The sequence below is a fragment of the Sapajus apella genome, unplaced genomic scaffold, assembly GCF_009761245.1.
Source record: "Sapajus apella isolate SASKATOON/1434 unplaced genomic scaffold, GSC_monkey_1.0 scaffold1, whole genome shotgun sequence".
Lineage (NCBI taxonomy): Eukaryota > Metazoa > Chordata > Mammalia > Primates > Cebidae > Sapajus > Sapajus apella.
Genome location: NW_022436941.1, coordinates 90,252,153 through 90,261,107, shown reverse-complemented (window position 1 = coordinate 90,261,107; position 8,955 = coordinate 90,252,153). Strand labels below are relative to the sequence as shown.

Below are 8,955 nucleotides of genomic sequence, written 5' to 3'. Positions count from 1 at the left end.
TCTGTAGGTTGTCTATTTACTCTGTTAATAGCTTCTTTTCCTGTGCAGAAGCTCTTCAGTTTAATTAGACCCTATTTATCAATTTTTGTTTTTGTTGCAATCGCTTTTGGCATCTTCATCATGAAATCTTTGCCAGTTCTTATGTCCAGAATGGCACTGCCTAGGTTATCTTCCAGGGTTTTTATAGTTTTGGGTTTTACATTTAAGTCTTAATCCATCTCGAGTTGATATTTGTATATGGTGTAAAGAAGGGGTTCCATTTCAATCTTCTGCATATGGCTAGCCAGTTATCCCAGCACTATTTATTGAATAGAGAGTCCCTTCCTTATTGCTTGTTTTTGTCAGCTTTAAGATCAGGTGGTTGTAGGTGTATAGTCTTATTCCTGGGCTCCCTATTCTGTTCCATTCATCTATGTGTCTTTTTTTGTACCAGTACTATGTTGTTTTGCTTATTGTAGCCCTGTAGTATAGTTCAGCGTCAGGTAAAGTGATGCCTCCAGTTTTGTTCTTTTTGCTTAGAATTGCTTTGGCTATTCAGGCTCTCTTTTGGTTCCATATGCATTTTAAAACAGTTTTTTCTAGTCCTGTAAAGAATGTTATTGGTAATTTGACAGGAATAGCATTGAATCCGTAAATGGCTTTGGGCAGTATGACTATTTTAATGATATTTATTCTTACTATTCATGAGCTTGCAATGTTTTCCACTTGTTTGTGTCATCTCTGATTTCTTTTAGCAGTGTTTTGTAATTCACATTGTAGAGATCTTTCACCTCCCTTGTTAGCTGTATTCCCACGTATTTTTTTTGTGGCAATTATGAATGGGATTACACTCCTGCTTTGGCTTACAGCTTGGCTATTTTTGGTGTACAGGAATGCTACTGATTTCTGTATGTTGATTTCGTGTCCTGAAACTGCTGAAGTTGTTTATCAGCATAAGGAGCTTTTGGGACAAGACTATGGGGTTTTCTAAATATAGAATCATGTCATCTGCAAAAACTTTTCTACTTCATTTACAATTTAATTCCATTTATAAAAATATTATTTACCCCATAGTTTTCAGGTATATATAGTTTATAAGAAACAGATTCACATATAGTTACTAAGTTGTATGTGTGTTTTAAATGATAATTGCTAACTCTATGAAAATGCATGCAAGACTATTAAAACTAATATTTTACTTTAATTATTTACATAGCAGTCATTGTGAGTATGTTTCCTCCAGAAACAAGTAACATCTGCTGTGTCTTTGCTACCTCTGATTTCTTATGCAGCAATATGGAGAAATTGTCCTGATTTTAACATTTGATTTGGAGACTAGAAATGCTGAGTTTCTCATTTTACACCTGAAAAGTAACTTGAGCCTCTTTTGGAATGAGAAGCTATTTCTAAAGTAAAAGATTGATGTATATGTACTAAGTGGTTCATCCAACTAAAATAAGATTTGTTCAGGCATGTCCTTTCAGGGAATCAGAACCTTGCAGTTGTCATCTGCGACCTACGTGATTCAGATACCTGAAATACTATCTTATGCAATCGGTACGACTTGTTCTACTTACTTGGATGCACATACACTAATATTTATTTTTCCAGACAATTCGTTGCCGATCAATTTACCTTTATTTACAAGAACTAAAGTATTTCCTTTTCAAGGTCTCTTTATGTCCTCCACCTGAATAGTCCAAGAATTCAGTCCAAAGCAGGGCACTTTTGTTTTCCAGATATGAGGTAAAGAAAGATTTGAGTCTACCAGCATGGTTGCTATGGTTGCTGTGGTTGCTACCACAGTGTTTTATTACTGAATCCCAGATCCTGAATTTGGCATCTTTTATGATGAAGTACTCACCGAGAACCTTCTACATACAAGACAGTAGGCTAGGCACCAGGAATAGACCAGGAAAGACGCTAGACATGGCTCTGCTCTCACGAGGTTTTTCTAATACCATGGTTCAGTAGATGATGATGTCCTTACTGGACACACAACCAGGTTCATGTGCTCCAGGATTGGGCTCCACAGTTGCAGCTGTCCTGGAACACACACAGACTCAGATCTCATACCCTGAATGGCAAGGTCTTGGGAATTTTGGCTCTTAACCACTCACTGAAGTAGAAAGAATCCACCTCCATGTCCAAGCACTGAGCCCCTTGTGTCAAGCCCAAGTGACCAACTGAGAATGCACTTGCCCTTCAGGTGAGTTTACCTTTGTGGCAATTGGTGCTTTGCCTACTAGCAGACTTTAGGGGGTTACCCTGAGAGGTTTCCCTATCTCCAATTTCAGCAGCTCAGATTAGAGTGTTGGTGCCTCTTTCCCAAAAAGCTCTGGCTCTCTCATGTAACCTACATACCTCTTTTCCAGAATTTTCATAGATTAGTGGAAGAAACTGCTGCTAACCCATAAAAGGGAGAGGAACATCTTATTGCAATCTTGGGTTTACAGAGAAAATAGAAGCCACTCAAGAAAGCCTTCACAGAGCAATTGAGACTTGTGAATCACCATCGCCAGTTGACTCCCTGACTCTGTTTAGAGAAAAAGAAAAAGTGGCTAAGATAATTGAAACAATAACATGCCATCAGATTTGGGGAGAGGGCGGGGGATAAAACTCTCTGCTAAATTCCGGCAAAATCTTATTTATAGACCTTATTTTCTTTTTCTGCAATTTTAAAAGTGAAAGCAAGTTTATTAGCAGAGTAAAGGAATAAAGAATGGCTACTCCACAGGCAGAGTGGACTACAAACCTTATTTTCTGATAAACATTGTGATTTTTAAAAAAAAACTAGAGCAACACAGAGCAAAGTGATACTGTTGGAGGAAAAAAAGAAAGGACAGCGATTTTCTACAAAAGCAAAACTGTGTGTGTGTGTGTGTACATGTACACATATGTGTATGTATGTCTATTGTGTAGAGTGTTTTATATGTTTATGCCACTGTATTTTTTTTAGTATGCTAAGTACCCTGATTTGATCATTATAAAACATATACATCAAAACATCAAATTGTACCCCATAAATTGGTATAATCACAATGTGTTGATAAAAACAAGAAAGTTAAAAAAATCTATTTATGTAAAGATGATATAGGTTTCTGGCAGTCTTATGGTGTATTAATGTCAAAATAATTTTATCATAGAGTGTAATTATTTCAGTTTTTAAAAAACACAATGTTAATTTTCTGTCTCATTGATCTAATATTGACAGTGCGGTGTGAAAGTCTCCCGCTATTATTGTGTGGGAGTCCAAGTCTCCTTGTAGGTCTCTACGAACTTGCTTTATGAATCTGGGTGCTCCTGTATTGGGTGCATATATATTTAGGATAGTTAGCTCTTCTTGTTGCATTGATCCCTTTACCATTATGTAATGCCCTTCTTTGTCTTTCTTGATCTTTGTTGGTTTAAAGTCTGTTTTATCAGAGACTAGGATTGCAACCCCAGCTTTTTTTTTTTTTTTTTTTTTTTTTTGCTTTCCATTTGCTTGGTAAATTTTCCTACATTTCTTTATTTTGAGCCTATGTGTGTCTTTGCATGTGAGATGGGTCTCCTAAATACAGCACACCAATGGGTCTTGACTCTTTATCCAATTTGCCAGTCTGTGCCTTTTAATTGGGGCATTTAGCTCATTTACATTTGAGGTTAATATTGTTATGTGTGAATTTGATCCTGTCAAATTGACACTAGGTTATTTTGCCCATTAGTTGATTCTTCATAGTGTCAATGGTCTTTACAATTTGGTATGTTTTTGCAGTGGCTGGTACCAGTTTAGTGCTTTCTTCAGGAGCTTTTGTAATGCAGGCCTGGTGGTGACAAAATCTCTCAGCATTTGCTTGTCTGTAAGGGATTTTATTTTTCCTTCACTTACGAAGCTTAGTTTGGCTGAATACGAAATTCTGGGTTGAAAATTCTTTTCTTTAAGAATGTTGAATATTGGCCCCCACTCTCTTCTGGCTTGTAGGGTTTCTGCAGAGAGATCTGCTGTTAGTCTGATGGGCTTCCCTTTGTGGGTAACCCAACCTTTCTCTCTGGCTGCCCTTAACATTTTTTCCTTCATTTCAGCCTTGGTGAATCTGATGATTATATGTCTTGGGGTTGCTCTTCTTGAGGAGTATATTTGTGGTGTTCTCTGTATTTCCTGAATTTGGATGTTGCCCTGCCTTGCTACGTTGGGGAAGTTCTCCTGCATAATATTCTGAAGAGTGTTTTCCAATTTGGTTCCATTCTCCTCATCACTTTCAGGTACACCAATTAAATGTAGGTTTGGTTTTTTCACACAGTCCCATATTTCTTGGAGGCTTTGTTTGTTCCTTTTCATGTGAAGGGAAAACTGCCTACTCAAGCCTCAGTAATGGTGGATGCCCCTACCCACATCAAGCTTGAGTGTTCCAGGTTGACTTCAGACTGCTGTGCTGCCAGCAAGAATTTCAAGCCAGTGGATTTTAGTTTGCTGGGCTCCATGGGGGTGGGATCTGCTGAGCTAGACCATTATGCTCCCTGGCTTCAGCCCCCTTTCCAGGAGAGTGAATGGTTCTATCTTGCTGGCATTTCAGGCGCCACTGGGGTATTAACAAAACAAAACAAAACCTCCTGCAGCTAGCTCGGTGTCTTCCCAAATGGCTACCCAGTTTTATGATTGAAACCCAGGGCCCTGGTGGCATAGGCACCCGAGGGAATCTTCTCATCTGTGGTTGTGAAGACCATGGGAAAAGCATAGTATCTGGGCTGGAGTGCACTCTCCCTCATGGCACAGTCCCTCATGGCTTCCCTTGGCTAATGGAGGAGTTCCCTGACCCCTTGTGCTTCCTGGGTGAGGCAATGCCCCACCCTACTTCGGCTTGCCCACTGTGGGCTACACCCACAGTTTAACCAGTCCCAATGAGATGAGCTGGGTACCTCAGTTAGAAATGCAGAAATCACCCACCTTCTGCATTGATCTTGCTGGGAGCTGTTCCTATTTGGCCATCTTGCCTGCAACTCCCACTGTATGTTTTATATAGGAATTTTGATTGTCTTTCACTTCACTAGCCCATAAAGTCTAGAAATGGGCATTTCTGATGTTTTCCATACTAATCTTCAAGTCACTACCCAGAACTGCTAAGAAGTTAAGCAATACAAATAAGGTAGGCCTGATAGAGTGCTACTTGCTGCGGTATGTGACGGGTACAGTGAAATGGTCAGGCTTTAACAGCAGACAGAATCCTCTGATGGATTCCAGGCTCCACCACTTAATGGATTTGGCTCTGACCAAACTGCTTAATCTCTCTGAGCCTTGATTTTTCCTTTCGTAATACGTGGGAGGAAGAATGACTCTCAGGGTTATTGTGAGGACTAATTATAAGATTTCTGGTATGGTAGGTTGGTAGCTACAACAAAAAATCAATTATTATTGCAGTTTGGAGGAGGGAGGTAGTTCTCTCCTTCACAAAATTTTTGCAAACTATAATTTATCTGAAGCTGCTAGTTGCCCCCAATATCCTTTCTCCCCATTCTTTCTCTAATAATAAAACAACAATAGTTTTGGCTGGCAGGTGGCCACCAACTAAAAACTGTATTTCCTTTTTCTCTTGAGGTTGTACGGTCATGTGGTTAACTGTTGGCCAACAGCATATGAGGGAAGGTGCTATATGCAACCTCTGGGTCATGTACTTTAAAGAAAAGAACATTTCCTTTCCCATTCCACAGCACTCATCCTCCCTGTTATTGGTTGAATTGTTGAAGTCCTAACCCCTACTATCTCAGGGTATGACTATATTTGGAAATAGAGTTGTTAAAGATTTAATTAGTTATGCTAAGATAAGGTCATTAGGGCGAGTCCTAATCCAATTTGACTGAGGTCTTTATATAAAGGGGAAATTTGGACACAGAAATGGACACACATAGAAAGAAGATGATGTGAAGAGACACTGGGAGAAGCTGGCCATCAGCCATCTACAAGCCAAGGAGAGAGGCATGGGACAGAATCTTCCCTCATAGCCCTCAGTAGAAATCAACCCTGCTAATACCTTCAAACTGCTAGACTCTGAAACCATGAGACAATAAATTTCTGTTGTTATGCTACCCAGTTTGTGGTACTTTGTTATGGCAACCCTAGCAAATTCATACAGCAAGTAAGCCAAGAAGACAGGAGAGTGTCATTGAGAGGTGGGGTCACAGGAGCGGGAGAGAGAGAAAGAAAGAGAGAGAGAGAGAGAGAGAGAGAGAGAATGAACTAGTAAGACAAAGTCACAATCTTTTACAATTCATTAAAAAACTGATCTCCCCTCACTTTTGCTGTATTTTATTTGTTAGAAGCAAATCACTTGGTTCAGCCCACACTCAAGAGAAGGGGATTGCATAACAGCATGAAGTACAAGAAGGCAGGGATGATTGGGAACCATTTTAGAAGCTTGCCCACCAGGCTCATTACTTTATTAATTTCCCATATACCTAAAGCTGATCTTAAAAAATTGAGACAAAAAGTAGAAACAAATTGAGAAAGTACATTCTTAAAATAAAAAAAATTGACTTCTGATATGTATTTTATTTTATTATTTTTAATTTTGTTTCTTTTCTTTTTTTGAGATGGATTCTCTCTATGTTGCCCAGGCTGGAGTGCAGTGGTAGGATCTCAGCTCACTGCAACCTCTGCCTCCCGGATTCAAGCAATTCTCCTGCCTCAACCTCCCAAGTAGCTGGAATTACAGGCACTTGCCACCACACCCAGCTAATTTTTGTATTTTTAGTAGAGACGATGTTTCACTATGTTGGCCAGGCTGGTCTCAAACTCCTGACCTCAAGTGATCCAACAAATTGGCCTCCTAAAATGCTGGGATTACAGGCATGCCACCATGCCCATCCCTGATATATATTTTAAGTGTCCACATGTGACAGCTAGACTCCAAAGATGACCACCAATGAACCATGCCTCCTGGTATATAGTCCCTTCCCATGTAGAATCTGGCAACTTGCTTTGATCAACTGAATGTGGCACCAGACCTGGCAGCTTCCCTGTTTGTACTTTTGGGAACCCTGAGTCACCATGTAAAAAGTTCAGCTACTCTGCTAGAGATACTATGGGAAGAGACCACATGGAAAGGGACGGACTCTGAGACTATGGAGAAAGATGAGATGCTGTGATCCCAGCACCGTGCAGGGCTCAGCTGTCCTGTCATCCCCACAAAGTGCTAGATATGGGAGTGCAGCCATCTTGGACTTTCCAGGCCCCAGCATCTGACTGTACCCACGTAAGAGACTCCAAGTGAGACCAATATAAAAACTGTCCAACTGAGCCCCAGGTATCCCAGAAAATTGTGAGAAATAGTAAATTATTGTTGTTTTAAACCACTAAATTTGAAGATGGTGAGTTAGACAGCAATATATAATTCAAATACTAGTTAATGAATACATAAACATGTGTCCCGGGCCTCCTACAAGCTAGGCTCCTACTACTTTCTCACACATCATATCGCTTAATCTCTCAACAGTCTTATGAGGTCATGACTAGGCATATCAATGCACAGACAATCTGTTGTCTCTTGGTGGTTGGCATGATACACCCAGGAATGGAGCAATATTGGAGACATCTAAATTGTATCACTCCTGCTGCTTCTAATATTTTTAGCTGTTTATATACTCAGGAACAGTTCATTCCTGAGTATACAAACAAACTGTTCCTGAGTACATAAACTAAGTACGTACTAAGGAACGAACTGTTTATATACTCAAGAATATATGTTGATATTAAGACTGTTAACAATAAGACTTATGTTAATAATAAGACTGCTGCCAATGTATTGTGTCCTAGATCAGTCAAATGGATCAGGACCTCCCTTCTCCTTCTGAGTTATATTGCACCGGGTCCCTGGGCCACTTGGCTAAGCATCTTCTTGAGAAGGTCTAATTTTCTATTCACAGAATACGAATCCCATGTCCTCTGGATGTATTCCAGAGTTCTTTTCCTTTCTTTTTTTTTCTTCCTTTGTCTCTCTTGCTTTCTCTCTGTCTTTTTTTGAGACAGAGTCTCGATTTGTTGCCCAGGCTGGAGTGCAGTGGTGTGACCTCAGCACACAACCTCTGACTCCTGGGTTCAAGTGATTCTCTTGCCTCAGCCTTCTGAGTGGCTGGGATTACAGGCAACTGCCACCATGACCAGCTAATTTTTGTATTTTTAGTAGAGATGGGGTTTCACCACATTGGCCAGGCTAGTCTCAAACTCTTGATCAAGTGATCTGCCCCCTTTGGCCTCCCAAAGTGCTGGGATTACTGGCATGAACCACTGCACCCAGCTGCTTTCTCTCTTTCTTTTCTTCTTTTTCTTATGCTGCTTAAGTTGTCAAAGTTTAATATATATGGAGGAACATGTAAGTTACATCTTGATGAATTTAGTCATATAGTTACACCTATATCAAGCAACGGAACATTATCAATACCCCCAGATGCCTATCTCTTCCCTCCTTCTAGTCACTACCCTCTCCCCAGAGTAACCATTATCTTAACCAACAGCATAGCTTAGTTTCACAAGTTTTGATACTGTATATTTATAGAATCTTGTAGAATGGATAATTCCAGCCTCCACAATTGTCTCCAGTGATCCTTGACTTCTGATGTTCATGCCATTGTGTAGTCCCCACCCAAATTGTATCAGAATTGGTCTGTATAACCTATAGAGACAGGATGAGTCACTTCCAAGGCTAGGTCATAAAAGCACTGAGGCTATCTTTTTGTTCTATCTCTTGGATCACTTTCTCTGAGGGATCCAGATGCTGTGTTGTGAGAATACTCAGATAGCTCAAGGAGGGACCCACATGAGGCCTCCTTCCAACAACATGTGAGTGAGCCATCTGAGAAGGGAATCCTCCAGCCCCAGTCGAGCCTTCAGATGCCTGCTGCCCCTGTGGACATTTTGACTGCTACTTCATGAGAGATCCTGGGCCAAAACCATCCAGCTGACCCACTCCCAAATTCCTTATCCACAGACACTATGAGATAATA

At 40.3% G+C, this 8,955-nt stretch overlaps 1 protein-coding gene across 1 annotated transcript in view; it reads right to left on the bottom strand.

The window, feature by feature from the left end:
* Nucleotides 1-1,601: 1,601 nt before the first annotated feature.
* CCL28 (C-C motif chemokine ligand 28) overlaps nt 1,602-8,955 on the bottom strand; it is a 34,515-nt gene continuing 27,161 nt past the window's right edge. The window contains exon 4 of the transcript XR_004269932.1: nt 1,602-2,025. The gene's annotated coding sequence lies outside the window, so the exon portion shown is untranslated. The remainder of the gene's footprint in view (nt 2,026-8,955) is intronic.